The 16,217-nt window shown below is 36.7% G+C and overlaps 1 pseudogene; it reads right to left on the bottom strand.

Moving 5' to 3' along the window:
* Window positions 1–3,736: 3,736 nt before the first annotated feature.
* On the bottom strand, window positions 3,737–5,469 carry LOC147884855 (uncharacterized; annotated as a pseudogene).
* Window positions 5,470–16,217: the final 10,748 nt, after the last annotated feature.

Raw genomic sequence — 16,217 nt, 5'->3', positions numbered from 1 at the left:
ACATTATCTTTGATATACAAAGAATTTTCCATCCATATATCGAAACCTCAAAATATAGATACCTATTTTGAGAAAAAAAATCATTGATTACGATTCATTTTAAGCCTTTTTTGACAATTTAAAAAAGAGAAAATAGCAATCAAATCCTAGATAAGTCCCTTAATTTTGTATTTTTTAATTCAAAGAAGATGCTTTTGACCATATAGCAATGATCATAATTTTATAGATCCAAAAAATTATGCATTAGGAACTTGTAAGATCCATTTTTCACAAAACCTGAAGCTGTTATTTTTTTGTGTTGTTTTGACCACCAAGAATTTAGGGTGGAGAAACTTCTATAAAATTTAATCCTAGGACATGTAATTATAAATTAAAATATTTTTAAAACAATATTTGTGTCATAAGAAAGGACATGATGAAGATAGGATATGAAAAATCATTGAATGTAGCTCGTGAAAATTCCACAAACATGGCCACTTAGCAGGACATTTTTATGCCTTAGGACACTTTAATGTCCTGTTACCAAACTAGTGTTAAACGTACAACTCAGACTGCATCTCACAACTCTCATCTGAGAGATGAGTGCCAGATTTAGATGTGAACCTATCTAAACATGCAAACATATTACACAGTAGGAATATTTAACTCAAACTTCATCACTTAACTCTCAGTAGAGAGATGAGTTTCAGACTGGGAGTAAACTTCATCACACAACTCTTAGCATAGAGATGAGTGTCAGACTGGGAGTAAGCCCATATAAACATGCAAAACATATTATACATACAAACGTACAACTTAGACTGCAACACACAACTCTCAGAGAGAGATGAGTTCCAGACTGAGAGTAAACCTATGTAAACATGCATATATATTAATCAAAGAACTCGAACTACAACACATAACTCTCAAAGACAGATGAGTGCCAGACTGATGAGGAGAAACGAAAACTTCAAAAAAAAAAACTTCTATTGAATAGACAACTCAGACTGCAACACACGACTCTTAGATAGAGATGAGTTCCAAAATGATGGGAAAAAAATCCTTCAAAAAAAAAAACCAAAATGTGATGTGTAAGTAGGCTGGCAGGCAGGTGGCGGGGGATGGTAAGTGGAGAGGAGGTAGCCGTTTTTGTCTACATAAAAAATGACAAAAAATTCATCATTTTTTTAAACATAAAGCAAGTTTTCATACAAATAAGAGTTTACTCGTATCACTAACTGGTTTATTCATACAAATAAAAGTTAGGAATAAATCAAAAAATTTGTAGGATTCATTTTAAATCAAGAAATTCACTTTTTCTTTTGTTTTTTTCAATTTAAAAAATTTTGAGTGAATTAATGCAACTGGTGCGTGCGTGCATATGTGTGCGTGCGTGCGTGCATGCGTGTGTGTGTGTGTGTAAGTAATGTTCCTAAAAGTTGGCCAACTAGTTGTATCCCTTCTACTAACTGTAGGGGTAATTAATGGAACTAGGTAACTTGGCACTTAAAAGGATTAGGACAATGTATCGACATCTAATGAAGGATCAGGCTTTGTTTGCCAAGCTCAATGAGAAATGGAAACTCAGAAGATCACCGAAGTGGTGGAGGCTGAGGATTGGAGATATGCTGAGGGATTGCCAACATGGGAAAGCAAGTTTTCTTTTGTGGAAAGTGGTGCATAAGTGGTTACCTTTGAGGGCCACAGCTAATCAAAAGATAGCATTGATGGGTAGTTTCTTGTTAATAACCAAGTGGAAGTTAAAAATGATAGGTGATACTATAGGGTAACCTTCTACTCTTGCTGCTTACTAGCATTACATGAGAGTTATAGTCATGCTAGCCACTTGGAAAGTGCGTTAAAAAATTGTGTTTAAGCATGTGGTGGGCATTGATTATCGAGAGGAAGCTATGGTGGATTTGTTGAAGTGCTTCCTTGTGGATTTGGGTGTGATAGTGGGAAAGAATGAATCTCCGGTGGGAACTTGTTTTGCATGATCTACGTCTTTACGGCTTTAGGTTGAAGCCTTATGGCATAGGCCATACGCAGTATGCCATGTTCACCTGGCCCCTTTTTGTATGTTTGGTTTGTTTTTAACGGGGTGACCTCCCCATCAATAAATTCGGCTTGGTAAAAAAAAAACACAATATCATTACCAAAATATGAATTGGGCATAAAAGAAACTACAAATCTTATACAACTAGATAATGTGCTTGCAAGAAACTAGAATAAATCATATGACAAATACTTGCCTCAAAATTTCAAAGCGATACCTAACTTCTCAAATATAGACTCTTGCATGTTGATACAAAAAATATATTCCTTCAAGCAACACAAGCATATAACCATGAAGAAATCGAAATTACAAAAGCTCACATTCTTGAGCACAATACATCTTACATTATTCGTAACATCTACAACCATCAAGTAGTAATGAGTTCTTAGAAAAAATATTATGAACAAAAACACATACACAATGATGCTTGGAGATTTAACATTGACCTCTCAAGAGTCACACTAGCATCAAACATGCTTCGACAATTCATGTAAACCTTGAATTTCCATTGACATTTATATGAGCCTACAACAATATACGGTAACCACCCAGACCATTATGGAGCAACATACCTAAACAAAACACTAACTCCAGCACTTCTTATGCATACTAGACAAAAAATCAAGAGGACAACATTGAAACAAATACACCAATCCAAAAATTCGATTAGTGCAGAGTAATTGATTTTGACTTTAAAACACAAGCACAATTTATTGCACCTTGTGAAAATCAAAGCCCTAAAAAAATATGATACTTCAAGTGACAAAAGCATATAACCAAGAGGGAATCAAAATTACAAAAGCTCACATTGTTAAGCTAAATAAGATGTATATTATTTATAACTTCTACAAACCACCGACAAGTAACATCAAGATATTTCTAGCATTTTTGCAAAAAATATTACAAACAATAAATGAAAAACAGATACACAATGATGCTTGGAGCTTTTAACAAAAGACACACCAGCATCAATGATGCTTGGAAACTTCATGCGAACCTTTAATTTCATTCACATTTTCATGAACCTACAACAATATAGAGCAGCCACTCGGACCATATATATAGAGAAATATATCAAAACAAAACTCTAACTTTGCAACTTCTTATGCATACATGGGTAGGATCACTCCATAACATTTACATATACACCAAAAGCCACTATCAACTATTAACACTATAAAAATACACATACAAAAACTATACACAACAATACATTAACTTGCTTTCACTAAAGGAGGGCCATAGAGGCATTGCTACCTTGTTTTTTTTTTGTGAGAGTTGCGCACACTTTTTTTTTTTGGGTGAGAGAGTCACACACACACACCGAGGATGATTTTTTTATTATTTTGTGCGTTGCATGTGGCTCTACCCACTAAGGTGCACTTCACACACGTCTGGACGAGCTAAAGAGAAAGGGGCGTGCGAAGGAAGTGATGAGCGATGATACGCAGATCAGAGTGTTTTCAATCAAGCCTAGGCTTGCCGGATAAGGCACGGCATGGGCCTTGCAAGAGTCATATTCAGAAGCAATAACTTGCACAAGTTTGTTGCAGCAAGGACGAACTTGTGCAAGTTTGCTAATTTTCAAGTGGGATTGTGGATTTCACATAACACAGGCGTCCGGGCGGTTGTGAATCGGGCCTAATTATAGAAAGCAGGGCAAGAGGGCTGCAGGCAGAGATGGGGGTCATGTGGGGGTCGTCATCGCTTAGCACAGGCACCATGGCCACAAGACAACTGGGCGGTGGCAACCGCCGTCCGGCACTAACTGCCCGTAATCACTGGCCTTACGAATTCTGGTCTCCGTTGCCGGATGTTTCTCACACGACAGCACAAGTTCGTCACCATAAGCTCCTGAGCTTCGCAGCTCTCCGATCACTACCTTCCACAGTTCCCCTTTCTCACTCTGTCTCTCGTCAGCGCAACGCAGACCCGCTGCCGACCCTCCACTATATTCCCCCCGTTGCCTGCTGTCGTACTTAATTGGTTGCTTGCTGTCGTACTTAATTGGTTGCTCCTCACCATTGACAGAATCACGATTTTACTCTCCTCCCCCTCGTAGTTGTCAACAATTCTCACCCTTGGTAGCTCCTTCCCACGTTTCTTCAGCTGCCCAGCAATTTCCTCCCTCTGGCCGCTGTACATATACAGTATTGTCAGCTCATCTTGTGTGTACCCTTGCTTGAGAAAATAGAGATACAACTCTACCACCATCTCTGCTTCCTCCACATTCACTTTCCCCCATTCGTCATCGCCTCTCTGTTCCTCCGGCGCATCATGATTGAAGAAGAAGACATTGGATTGGGCAGTACCTTTGATGTTTTCACGGCCCAAGACACACTCGTGATCTTTGAGCATGGGGTAAATGCTGGAGATCAGCTTGGAGATGCATGGCCTCATGCGCCTTTGCTGTTCCAGTGTCACACATTCGATCCCACTCTTGAGCAACCTCTCAAACATTGAGACGTCTAGGTGGTGCTCCACAGCCAGCTTCCGAACATCAACCTTTGGCCGTAGCTGCAAATGGTCTCCAAGCATGATCAAGTGCTTCGTGGATGCAGTCAAGCAACCCGAAATGTGGCTCTCTAGCACGTGAGCAGCATATACCACAACAACTATTTCAGCTCGTAAAGCTTTTAGGACGGGATAATTCTCTGCCGCAACTGTGGTTGTCATCCCCACTACCTTGGCTGTTCTGAGTAATGAGAGTTTGATTTCGTTCTCTACCTCTATCTTGCGTTTGCATGCATCTTCAAATTGCTCCTTGGAGGGTATGATGGGCAAATTTGAGCCCTGTCCAGCAGGTTTTGGAACAGCGTTATCAGTTGAATCTTTGATTAGAACAAATTGAGCAATCTATTAACTCAGACATTGTTTGGTATAATACACAAGAAGCCTTAGATTCAGCTCATACATAGCTGAGCTTAGCATAGATATAGCATAATCTATCCAGATATGGAAAGCTCATCATTGGGGAAAATTAGAGTATGCCATGCACAACATGAGCATCGTTATCATTGTAATTCAGAATGTCTTCACCTCGAGCAAAAGCCTAGCATTAATTTTAATGCCATCATGATAAAATGTATGCATAGGGTATGAAAAAAGTCTGCTGTCAAAACGTAGATAGCAAGCATTCCATTCCTGGCCATGGAGAAGGAATGTTAACCCTTTGAGAATTTAGTGGGTAGATTTCTTACCAATGAAAGAGCTTTGATTTGATCATCCATTGCGTCCATTCTCATTTGGTTGTCCTTGTGATGCAGCAACCGTGCTATGGTGGAGTTCAGCTCCCCTGCCAAGTCATGCTCCACCTTATCTACAAGAGTCTTGAGGGCATCCAAAGGAACCTCCTTCCACCCATTATCTGTGCGCTCCATGAGCACTTCACATAGGATAACATAAGCATCAATGCGCAATGGGTCAGGCACCATTGTCATGGATGTGTGAGTGCAATGCGGTGAGAAATTGAGACCCAATGCGGGCATTATAGATCTTATCTGTGGCCTGCTTGAGCAAGCTAGTGTGAAAGTCTGGCCGTGTGAGGAGGGCCACCAACCGATCTATGACGCTTGTAGAGAAATGGGGCTGGTTGAGGATCTCGATCATCCTCTTAAACCCATCTGCAGAGTCGAGATATGAGATGTTGTCATGCTCGGATGCCTTCTCCTGATCCATCAACCAATTCTCAATGTTGCCACCGTCACGATGACTGATGAGATGATGGGAGAAATTGCAGGAAGAGCCAAATTTGCAGGACCCTCTCTTGAAATATTTACAAGGAGGAAGAGGACGCCTATTCAAAGGAGAAGATGATGTCGACATGGTGTTGTACTTGTACTAAGATTGTCTGATCATATTACCCCGTAGATCAGCCTGGACGTCGAGATTGAGTGTTTCTTGGAAGCATGAAAATGCTAATATGAGGTCCTGGTAATTACCATATTCTCTTGCAGTCAGCTTACGTCCTCTGTCATACGATATCAGAAGTACTGCGATCAACCCAGCCGTCATTTTGATCGTCTAAAGAGTGCTTTTAATGAGCTGCATTTGCGTTGTCATTATTGGGAAATCATGGGCTGCATTATAAATGGTGATGAGCAGCTGGTGAGCTGAGAATGCATATATCCTCATGGAAATCAGACGTACTGAGAATGCATGGAAATCTGAGGGCCTGGTAATTACCAGAATCTTGCAACCAGCTTACGTCCTCCTTTGTCATACGATATTAGAAGTACTAAGATCAACCAAGCTGCCGTTTTGATCGTTTAGACAGCCCTTTTGGAGAGCTGCATTCGCGTTGTCATCATTGGGAAATCATGGGCTGCATCGTAAATGGTGATGTCAAGCAACTGGTGATCTGAGAATGCATTTTGATCAAGCAAAAATTACTAGCTGCTGTGCCTCCCCTCATGTCAACCAGCATGGCATGTAAACATATATGTCGTGTTTGATATCTTGAGGCATACGCCTCTCCCCGAGCGTGGGGATCACGCCCACCTCAAAAGTAAGTGCCTGTCACCCTACACCTTTAATCCTTTCCCATTCTTTAGACTATCTAAAAGAAAAGAAGAATAGTGTTTGTTTTGGGATGGAATTGTTTAAAAGTATATTGAAGAACAAAGTTTTCATAAAGACTCTCATCTTCCTTGGTTTTTGGGGGGTGACCTTCATATGTATACATAGAACAAGTTGAGTCTTTAAAGACAATTTTTGAGAACACAATATCGAGATAAATCATTTGAAGAATCATCATTGATGTCGTTTTTGCTAGATCTCTAAAGCCTCTGGTGTCTATAGTGGAATAACTAAATGTAGGAGAATAGGATCTAGATAATATACAATAGGATAACTTAATCGTGTGTCCTATCTTTCAAATCATCCACAAATTCATCTATTTTTGCATCTTGTATTGAAGTCTATCCTCAACTATCTTCATTAATAACTTTGTACATTTAAACAGTTGGATGCTTTATCTTGAATGTGAATCCTCGTGCAATGAAAAGTAGGCATTTCTTACCTACTTCATATCGCATTCACTACAAAAAATGAGAATGATATTGACATTTCCTACTCAGCCTAGCAAGTTATTAGTGTTCTAACAAAAATATTGATAAGATCCATGCCAATGGGAGCTTATATTGTTACAAAAAGAAAAAAGGATTGTTGGGTGGTATGCTAAATGTTTGCAAAAACGAGGGTCGTGCCTACCTCAAACGTGCCTTTCAAAGATCGCCTTTGTTATATCCTTTCCCATTCTTTAGACTATATTAAGAGCAAGAGATAGTTTCTTTTTTGGTAAAAAGGCTCAGAGCTATATTAAAGAAAAAGGTTTACATAAAGAAGATGATTGTCCTTGGTTTTTGGTGGGTGACTTCATTATACATAGTATTGTTTGAGTCTTTTTTTTTTAAGTTGAAGATATAAGGGAAGTTTAGGATTATCCCAACCCTTGAAAAGGTCTTGTACAAAAGCCAAGTCCTTTGACTTTGGTTTTCATTCTTATTTGCAAGGAATATACACTCTCTACTTTTCTCCTCCCTTGTGCCTTGGATTGGATTGTGGATTGGTTTCACTTCCCCTCTTTGTTGTTGCTACATCGACGCTTTCCCTTCACCATTTACCATGCTCACATCTACCTTCTCTTTCCCTTCACCATTCCCCTCTTTGTCATTGAACATGTGTATCAACTTTTGGCATGTGGAGTGAGGCATTGAGCATCTCACCGGCATAGCATTGAATCCCCATGACATGTTATTGAGGTTAGTAGTCAAACTCTTAACCCTCCCTCTCTCCCTCCCCCTCCGGCGCACTCTCTCTCTCATATATCACAAATCATCATGTGAACTTACTCTCTTATGGTGCCATGGTCACCAATAGTAGGATTGACTGGGTGGCAAGCCTTCAATTCCATATTGAAAGTGAGAAAACTCCAATGTGCACTATAGAAGATAAGTTACAGAGCACACCTCACATGCATTTAGTAAATTCATAATACTTACTCTTGATGGTATGCCATAAAAATAGCTCAAACTAAGTCCAAATTCACGAGCCTAAACGATGGACATGCATCCACCATGGTAGTATCTTGTGAAGTAAGCACCAATGAAAGAAGGGAATCTAGTGATATACATGATTTTGAATCTTGAATGGAAGTCTTAATATAATCAGGTTAAAGATACATCATATCATTTCTTTGGACTAGAATAAAACATTAGAATCAAGTGGTAGTCAACCTGATATAGAAAGCCTTACAACAACAAGGTGGAGAATCCACTAAGGCTCTGCATTATTATGGTGTTTATGTATTCTATATCGTATGGATTTAAGGTAATGCAATTTTGATGATGCTCATGCATATATATAAGTTATTGAGTGAATTGACCAATATGCATACAATGTTCCAGTTTTTGTTTTCTCTTTCGATATGTTTGTCCAAATGTGATATAAGCCATACATAATAGTTGTTCTCTTAATTGCACACAAATTTATTTATTGTTTTTTTTAGGTTTATTGATTGTGGTGTTTGTTTGGAAATATCAATATTGAAGTCACCAAAAAATATAATGTTTATGTTGATATATTTGTAGTATGTTTTGTATGTGTTTGAAGAATAATTTGTAATTGTTCGTTGGGGGTCTATATATGTTTAAATAAAAACTTTTTATCATTTTTAGAGATTTGAGCGAGTATTATTTCAAACCTTCATGTTTAAATGTGTTTGTTAGCTCTACATCTATTGAAACTATGTATAGCAATCCACGTTCCATTGTTTTCTTAGTAGTAGAATATAGCTTTGAATTATGTAGGCATATATTATTGACAATTATGTGCTTTTGTTTTCTTGTAAACATATTATGTCTAAATCAAGGTAAAGAATAGGGGAAAATATTAGACCAATGGAAAATTTGGAGGCTTCTCTAGATTGGATGGGCTAATATTTAGAGCTTAAAATTTAATAAATTTGTCCCAAAATTAAAACAACTTTCTCATACGACCTCTAATTTTAGCCATTTAGGTGTTCAAATCAATCTGCACGAGTCATTTGGAGCCATCTATAAGGTTAGATTTGTGACTTTGCATTGTGGAAAGATACCCCCAATGATCCTTAATTAACCATAGTTACACCATTGAGTCACTAAAAATGGTAGCATGGGCTACAATTTGTAACTTTGCATTGTGGAAAGATTTTCTCGCTGACCTACACTTCCATAATTGTCTCCCTCTCTTTTTTTTTTCCCTAGGCCAAATGCATGAAAATAGTAGTGCATTTGATGTCCAGTTAATGCTTTTATAAAGACAATGTGTTTAAAGATTGTATGAGTCTTTCATTAGTTAAACTATAATTGGTTGTTTGTTTTAAATTTATTCATTTTGAAGTTTTCATTTCTTTTTTTTGTATGTCCTTTTCATGGAGTGTTCATGTTTTAGTGGATCAAGCAAATACAAGTTCTCTATATTCCAAACACATGATAAAGTTGTATTTGGAAGTCCTTGTGTGTGTTCATTTTGTAGAAAATGATAATTTTTTCGTCGTTAATCCTTGTGCTCTATGTATTGCCCTTGCTGTTGTAGGCCTACTATAGGTTGGATTGGAAATTGTTGATGTGTTAAAAGATGCTTGTTTTTAATGGTCCTAACTGCACTTCTTTTGTAATATGGTATATGAGCATCCAATTTTTATTTAGGTTTTCATTGTAGGCATTTATGATGTCCTGCCTTGTTAGCATTCCAAAGTTTTTTGCTAGGAATTCTATCCACACAATGCCTTCATTTGTTGTATGTGCTCATGACCATGAAAATTTTGTTATCACCATTTACTAGTCCATCTTGCTGGTTTATATTTCCAAAGCACAATTCACCAACCAACATTTTTGTATTTCGTATATTGTGCGTATGCCATCTATTGCTTTTGGATCTTGCAATATTTTTTAAATTTAATATGATGACTCATTCACTGAAGTGGTCATTTAATTTTAAAAAGTAATTTTCTCATTTTACTAAGTGGATGACTTTTTCATTGTGATGATTTGTAGGATTTGTATAGACGAGATGAGGGAAACTATGTAATGTTGGTGGTGGTCATAAACATAGATTGTTTATGTGATCTATTTGTTGTTGTGTATGTGTACAAATTTTGAATGAGTTGAGTATGCTCACAATGATAGGTGTAGCTAGCTCATAGCACTTTGGTTTGATTGGCCAATATGGATTTACCATGCAGTCCAGTGTAATTTCTTCATTCTTCAACAGATCCATGAGTCCTTTACTAGGTTTGCTTAGTAGAAGTCACCAAATGATAATATCAGTGCCTCCAAAAAACTCCTCCATGATTTTGTTTTAGTGTTGTTATACACAAGTTTGCAAAGTTTAAAGTTTTTCTTCTAACAAAAGATATCTCTTCAATGACGAGTAGTTGTACTTCTACATAGAATGACCTCAATGTGTCAAGTGTTTTTATAGATATGGAGGTGAGGTTTTTACCGTATTATTGGATGTAGAGCAAAATGTACAGTGGTTTTACTTATGCTCCATTTATGTTGTGAGATACTTTTCTAGTGTATGCAAGCATTAAAAGTTTGGGTTGGTTGATATCAATAGAATGCTAAATATGATTGTAATGTCAATGTAGAAAAAGATACCTTTTCCCTATACTTGCTCCTCCAGTTAGGAGCTAATTATTATTTTCTTCAAGAAGTACTATTTTTATAAGTAGTATGTCATCAAATATTTGCCATTGTTCTACATTCAATGACTGTGATCTGGACAAGTATACTTGATTTTCGATAAGGATGTTTTATTTTTGTCAGAATTATATAATTACTTAATGTATTTATATTTTGCAATTTAGGCATGTCTAATGCTATGTCATGCTCATCTTCCATATTCTTAGATGTATTGTTGACCAAGTTTGTTTGTGTATTTTCTTCTTTGTTTACATTTTCTATATGTTCTTTATTTGGTAATAATTTATTGGAATTGTAGTAATAAGTGCGCCTTTTTTTGGATGCTTTTATAAAGTATGCTTTTTTCCATGATCATCCATAAGGATCTATCCATTATTATGATTTCTAAATGGATACTATACTAGCATTTGTTCCTTGTAGTTATGTTTAGGGTCCTTTATTTGGCTAAACTTAACAAACCTTATAATTCTCAAGTTCTTTTGTTTTTATTAATGCTTCCAAATACAATTGCAATTGTATTCTAATGCAAATGTTACCAGGTAGACATCATCCATATGTTTTCTCTTAATATACTTCTCAGTTATTGTTTGGCAATCTATGTTTGTTAAATCACTTGGCATGTTTTGCAATTAATGCTTCTTTTTAAGAATAAATGCTCTATTTTGTTTTTTTCTTGCATTAATAAATTGATAGTTCTAGTTGTTCTATGTAATTATAAAGATAGAGATATTAAAGAAGCTAATTCTGCACTCATTTGTTATGCATGAAGAAATGTGTTTCCCATTTTATGCATCCTTTTATGTATATTTGAAATTTCAACCATACAATTTTTCATTTGTTCTTTCAACTTGTTTGCAATTGTGCTATCCACTTTTGTGATACATGATGTACAATCTGATGCTGCTACATAAAGATTGATTATACATTGTATATCTATGTTAGATTTTTAAAGGCAACTTATTGTTTTATTGAAAGAATTTGTAAGTACATCTTTTGGATCTCTTTTTAGGAATAACGTTGGTTTAGTTAATTGTGTTTTAATTGTAAATATGTATGTTGTCATGTCTATTTCTAGATGGTTTAACCATACTTCTATTGTCATAGTTGTATGAAGCTGTATATTATTTATGTTTTGAAATATATTTTTTTACATGTCTTGGTAATATTTCTTTTCTTTCCCTTCAAAGTAAGTTAATATCATAGTGTTTTGGATAGTTGAAATGACATTTTGTTGAATTTTTTCGATGCAATTGTGTGTGTGTTTATGTGTTTGAATCTCCCTCATATTTTCATTGAAGAATTTTATCACATGTTGTGTGGTCATCAACAAAGGCTACTACTTCTTCTAAAATGTGGTTATGAGTAGGAGAATTTTTAACCAGATGATTCCATGGTTTGTGTTGACTTCCTTGACTTTGAAATTTGGTAACAAAAAGGTACATAATAGCATTGCTCATTATTGTTTTGTCTTTCAAAAGCAAAGATAATGTATGACTAAGTCTATGGGCATAATAACAAACACAGTCAATTGCCGTACCAACTGTGCATGAATGTTTCCATGTAATAAAAATTCAGTTTGTTGGAGAAATGCTTGTCCACTAGACAGTTTGCTAATGTCTCCCACATTCTTTTTGAACAGGAGAATATGACGAAAAAGGTAGTGGTCCTAATTGGCACATCATAGCAAATGCTTCCTTTTTTCTTTTTTCAAACATAAATGCCAGCTTGTATTATATAAGGAAAATATACAAAAATTGGTCATCTACAAGGGGCAAGCTGCCTGTGACCTACACCATAAAGGTAAAGATCTAAAAAATTCTAACCAGCCAGTTTACCCAAATAGTCTTCCACCACGGGATCCTTTTTCCCATCTAACTACCGATAGTAGAACCATAGCTCTTATATGTTGCCAGTAGGCTGTTAGAGTAGAAGGAAGATCTCTAGTATCTCCCAACATAACTAGCTTCCAGTTCTTCTTGATTGATAGTTTATGCATCAATCCTACCCACCCGAATTTTTGCAAGCATCACACACCATATTCTTCTTACTACATTGTACTCCCACAAGAGGAGAATTGTGATTTCAACACATCACCCACACAATAGCTATTCTTAAACTACTATGCATTGATAACTAGTTATGTAGGGATTCCCATAGGAAGAAGCTTGCCTTACCCACCTAACACCCTTTCCAAATCTCCACACGTCTTTGTATCCACCATTTTGGGGAATGGTGCAGCTTCCATTTGTCATTCAGAATACTAATTGACTCTTTTTCCTCCATCATAGACCTATTAACTGCTCTGGCTAGTAGTTTATCCCAAGCAGTCCCTCCCAACAACCATTGATTCACGCGCCAGCCCTAGGATTCCAGTCGAAATCAAAACCAAACAATACACACCTCTGACCCATCCTAGCAGCATAATCCAAGGCCAAGGAAAATATTCTCAAATATATGCCTGGCCTTCACAAACAAAAGTGTAACATCTAATTCGAGAACTGTAGCCTCAAAATGAGAACTATAGGGAAGTCTTTGAAAGATCTTCTTTTCATGTTAATTTCACATAATTTTTTAAAAAGATGGCCTTTTTGCACAATGTCTTTTGACAAAAGACGTAAAAACCATCTTTTTTTGAAATTTTGCCGACAACGGTATTTCAAAAAATAAGCATGAAAACCTTTACTTAGAATACAACACACACATAAAATACATTAATGCCTCAAAACCATTACAATATGGACATATGCATCCGATGCAAATAAAAGGGCCATGGCATAACATATTTCAAAAGTCTAACATGCTAGAAATTACATTGCTTCACAAATATACAGGCCATTGATCCTACAAAGAATAGTACTCATCCTTAGATCCTATACCTTCAAATGCACTAGAGCTAAAGCTTTGTGGGGTAGAAGTTGTAAGAGCCTTCCTCCTCCAAACTATCCACTAGAACATTCTCTGAGTCAACCTAGCCAAGTTATGATGCCACCCTCTTTCTTGCATGGCATGTCTTGGCTTCAAGTTGTGCACTGCATCCAATCATGTCTTTGGAATCTTTCGAGATAATGTTATGTATTGTGTCCCCTTTGGCAATTTCCCTACTTGTCTTAATTGAAACGCATATAGCAAAATATATAACCCAATTGCTCAGTCAATAATATCATATACCAAGCTCTATCTTGCTTGCTTTATGCGACCAAGCTATATGCTTGGTTAATGATATCATTTGACCGAGCGAGCCAAAACCTTTGAAAGCTCTAGATTATTTGAGAAAAAAATTAAAACTTTTTGTAGATGCATATTTTGGCACTTTTGACATCAAAAATGAGCTCGAAAGACTCCAAAACCCTAAAAAGACTACAAATATGGGTACCTTCCAACAATTTTTTTAAAAACCCGAGATAGGAAAGCGTGCGCCCGCATGCCAAGTCAACCAAATGTGCGCTAGGTCAATGATATCATCGACCAAGAGCCCAGCATACGCTTTCTCATGTGGGATCTTTCAAAAAATTATCAGAAGGTACTCATGTTTACAATTTTTTAGGGTTCTAGGGCCTTCCAATCTCATTTCTAATGTAAAAAGTTTCAGAATATGCATCTACAAAAAGTTTTAATTTTTTCTCAAATAATTTAGAGGTTTTGGCTCACTGGAATAAAAGTTTTCCATTCTTTCCTTATGTGATTTAAAAAGAGAGTGAAAAGTCTCGTTTGGATAAAAATAAATAGAACATGCTATTAGGTGCAACAAGCTAAGGTAATAAAAGTTGTTTTTCAAGAGAAATACAAAGGTCATGGGAAGGAAAAAAACTTTAAGACTTTGAGAACAAAGGAAATCAATATATATTTTGTGATATAGTGGAGGCCATTTTTTAATTTGTAGGCATGATGTTTGAAAAATGCATGAATTCAGTAAATTTTTAGTTTTTGACCATGCAATTAAGACTTTTTTTTTTGAAAAGTTGTAATTTAATTGATTTTTAAGGGAATCTTAAAACAGGTAGCAATGTTACGTGCCTGAAATAGATGTTACATTGTTTAACCCATTTTGCTCTTTGTCTGCCACCTTCATGCATATATCTCTATTCCTACTAGCCAAGCCTTAGCAATTATTTATTTTGTAAGAAGTGTTCAGCATTGTAATGGTTCTCCAATCTCTTACTTTGAGCCTATTTTGTCTCTTAGGAAATAGTTTGATCAAACCCACATTAACTCCTTCAAACAATTGACCTCTTGCCACAACACTATTGGCCATAGCCACAAAATCCTGTTCATAATCTCCCAAAAGTCAACAAAGAAAGCCCATGAGGACCTGAAGATTTGTCAAACTCCAATGAGTCTAGAGCTTCCTAAAGCTTCTGTTTAGTGAAGGCTCTAGCAAGCCCCACCTTCTGACCTGCATCTACCCTTGGGGATAAACCCCTCAATAGTCCAGTCATTGCATGTCTCCATCATTGATCATGTACACCTTCAAATCCTATAATACAGGCCAATTCCTCCTTGAACACAAAGTCAATGTACCAAAACTCAAACTCAATCTTACCTTAGGCATTGACCACCCCATCCACTATCTCCCTCTGGTGTTTCTTCCTCACACTTTAGAAAAAAAAACTTCGACGAATAATCTCCCAAAGCAAGATAGGTAAGACAACTCTACATCCGAGCACTTTTAGCTAGATCCATCTCCTCTAGTTTCAGGGCATCTTCCACCTTGATCATTAGCCTAGACATAATCACATCTAAGGGATCCAAGTTAATAGCATTTCTTAAGAGAAACCTATAATAATGAACCAAAGGATCATTAAAGCATTTCTTTGCCTGAGACATCTTAGAGTCCCAGGCTTTAGCCACAAGTAGAATAGCAAATCCTTAGTGGCCTCTCTCCACACTCTAACCACCTCGTCTCTAAATCCCTTTCTCTTTAGAAGCCTTTTATTGAACTTATATGGAACATTGAATGCTCTACCTATTTCACCTAAAAAGAGGATGACTAAGAAATAGGACAATGATCCAAAAATGCATAATCAAGGATCACCCTACCAACCATAGGAGCTCACAACCACCACCCTTCCCCCAAAACATAGAACCTATAGAACCTGCTAGCTTGATATTCCTCACCTTTTTTCTTATTACTCCACGTAAATCCAACATCTCTAAATAGTTGTTTACATTACAAATGCCTTTTGACTAGCACCGCAACCCCTTATCTCCCCCTAAAAGGCAAATTCATGATGAAAACTCATACCCAACCTGTGAGTCAGCCAACCAAATGCCCTCATCCAAGCCACTTTTAACTTCTTACAACAAGAGCACCATCAGATTCCATCTCAGTAAGGCCATAATGCTTCCCTTCTTCTTTCTTTTATCTCACAATGACCTCTTATGTTCCATGAGATTAGCTGCACATCTAGCTTGGCCAATCCATTCTTATTACTTCCAAGCACTTTATAGGAATCCCATAAAAAGTTTAAGAAATTTTATTTCCCCCCACCTACCAC

The sequence above is a fragment of the Dipteris shenzhenensis genome, chromosome 26, assembly GCF_047967505.1.
Source record: "Dipteris shenzhenensis isolate YYH24624 ecotype China chromosome 26, Dip_SZ_1.0, whole genome shotgun sequence".
NCBI classification, from domain to species: Eukaryota; Viridiplantae; Streptophyta; class Polypodiopsida; order Gleicheniales; family Dipteridaceae; genus Dipteris; species Dipteris shenzhenensis.
Note: the sequence above shows the minus strand (reverse complement) of the source record. Positions and strands in the feature narration are given on the sequence as shown.